The sequence below is a fragment of the Cebus imitator genome, unplaced genomic scaffold (assembly GCF_001604975.1).
Source record: "Cebus imitator isolate Cc_AM_T3 unplaced genomic scaffold, Cebus_imitator-1.0 Scaffold112, whole genome shotgun sequence".
NCBI lineage: Eukaryota > Metazoa > Chordata > Mammalia > Primates > Cebidae > Cebus > Cebus imitator.
The window spans coordinates 539,005-540,966 of NW_016107427.1; the positions used below are offsets into that span (position 1 = coordinate 539,005).

General features: G+C 51.1%; 1 protein-coding gene across 1 annotated transcript in view; it reads right to left on the bottom strand.

Annotated features, from left to right (window-relative positions):
• PCNT (pericentrin) overlaps positions 1-1,962 on the bottom strand; it is a 112,547-nt gene that overhangs the window by 52,473 nt on the left and 58,112 nt on the right. The window lies entirely within an intron of this gene.

Below are 1,962 nucleotides of genomic sequence, written 5' to 3' on the forward strand. Positions count from 1 at the left end.
TAAGTGCCTGCCACCATACCCGGCTAATTTTTGTAATTTTTTCTTCAGAGACAGGGTTTCTAGTAAAACCTGTTGGCCAGACTAGTCTTGAAGTCCTGACCTCAAGTGATCCGCCCATGTTGGCCTCCCAAAATGCTGTGATTACAGGTGTGAGCCACTGCACCTGGCCAATTAAATTAATGAAATAAGCTTATTTTTTAAACCTATAGAAATAGCACTTCTAGAATGGCAAAGTGAGGATCTCCAAAATCTGTTCCTCTGTAAAAGAAAAAGTGGTAAAAACCATCAAAACCAATGTTTTCAGACCTGTGGAAATTCGGGCAGGTTTGCAACCATCCAAAGAGTGTTTATTGAAAGCACAGGCTGAGTGTCCGTCAGAACAAGGTTTGGGTGCTTAGCTTTGCTCTGACCCCAAAGCTCCTCTCCAATCTGACAGTCCTGAAAACCCGTAGCTGCCAGGATAGGAAAGGGGACCCCAAAAGTGCCATGCACAACTGCCTGAGCCCACCTGCTGGGCACCTCACTGCCATGGCTGGATCAGAGCTCTCCTGGTGTCAAAGATTCTACCCTAGGGCACTTGCTGGAAACAGTCCATGGTGAAACAGCACAGCTGCGGCCACCCATAGCAGAGACGCCAGCTGGGATTAATAAGGGGCTGCGGGGAAAACGCTTGAGAATGAGACATCCACACAGGCTCAGAAGAGCTCTGGCATCTTCTGGGGCTCTACATGGTGTGAACACGTGCTGGGCTGTGCCCACCCTGAACGGGCCCGAGAGGCCCTGGGCTGGCTGCAGGCTGACCATGCAGCTCTGCACAGCCGCGGTGAAGGCCAGGGCTGGGCTGTCCACCGCCTGCCAGAGCCTGGAGGGCACAACACACACAAAGCCCTCAGCAGAGACAAAGACGGAAATAGAGCTCCCTCAACCCCTGGAGCTGAATACAATCACCGAAAAAAATCCACTAGAGGGGGACTCAGCAGTAGGCCCGAGCAGGCAGAAGACAGAAGTCAGCATGCCGCAAGATGGGCCAGTTCACAGGATCCAGTCAGGGAACAGAGAGAAACATGAAAAAACTCAGCAGAGCCTCCAAGGCCTATGGGGCACCCTCAGGCCAGACAGAGGGAGAGAAAAGGTCAGAGGGAGCCCTTGAAGATATGATGGCCAAAACCTCCCAAATTTAATGAAAATAACAATAATAATAACAATTCCCACATATAAGCTCAAAGAACCCCAAGTCGGACAAACTGACGAAGACCCACTCAACCACCACAGTCCAGCATCAGCAGGGTTCAGGACAAAGCCTGAGGTCAGCACAGTGAGTAGATGGGTACGGCTCACGACACACAGCCCTAGAAGACAGGTTCACAGCCCCGGGAAGACGGGTTCACAACGCAGCCTGGGGAGACGGGTGAGGCCCACGACACTCAACTCCGAGGAAACAGGCAAGGCTAATGATATACAGCCCTGGGAAGACGGACACAGCTCGTGACACACAGCCCCAGCTGATAGAGGAGGCAGCAGGGAGTGCTGCCCAGCGCTGAAGGAAAAGCCTGTGGACCTTGAAGTCCACATCCAGGAAATGATCTCTCAAGGATGAAGGAAAAATTATGACATTCTCACAAAAACAAAAGCTGAGAGGATTCATCAATAGCAGACCTCTTCTGCAAGAAATACCAGAGGAGGTCCTTCGGGCTGAAACAGAAGGCCCCAGACTGTTATTCCCAGGAAGAAACAGGAGCAGCAGTGCAGGTAACAGAAGACAAAACAACGAGGCTTTTGTTTATTGCTCTTCTTCCTCCTGATTTAAAAGACAAGTGCACAAAGCAATGGGCACAAAAAGATATAAAGATATGCCGGGCGCGGTGGCTCAAGCCTGTAATCCCAGCACTTTGGGAGGCCGAGGCGGGTGGATCACAAGGTCAAGAGATCGAGACCATCCTGGTCAACATGGTGAAACCCTGT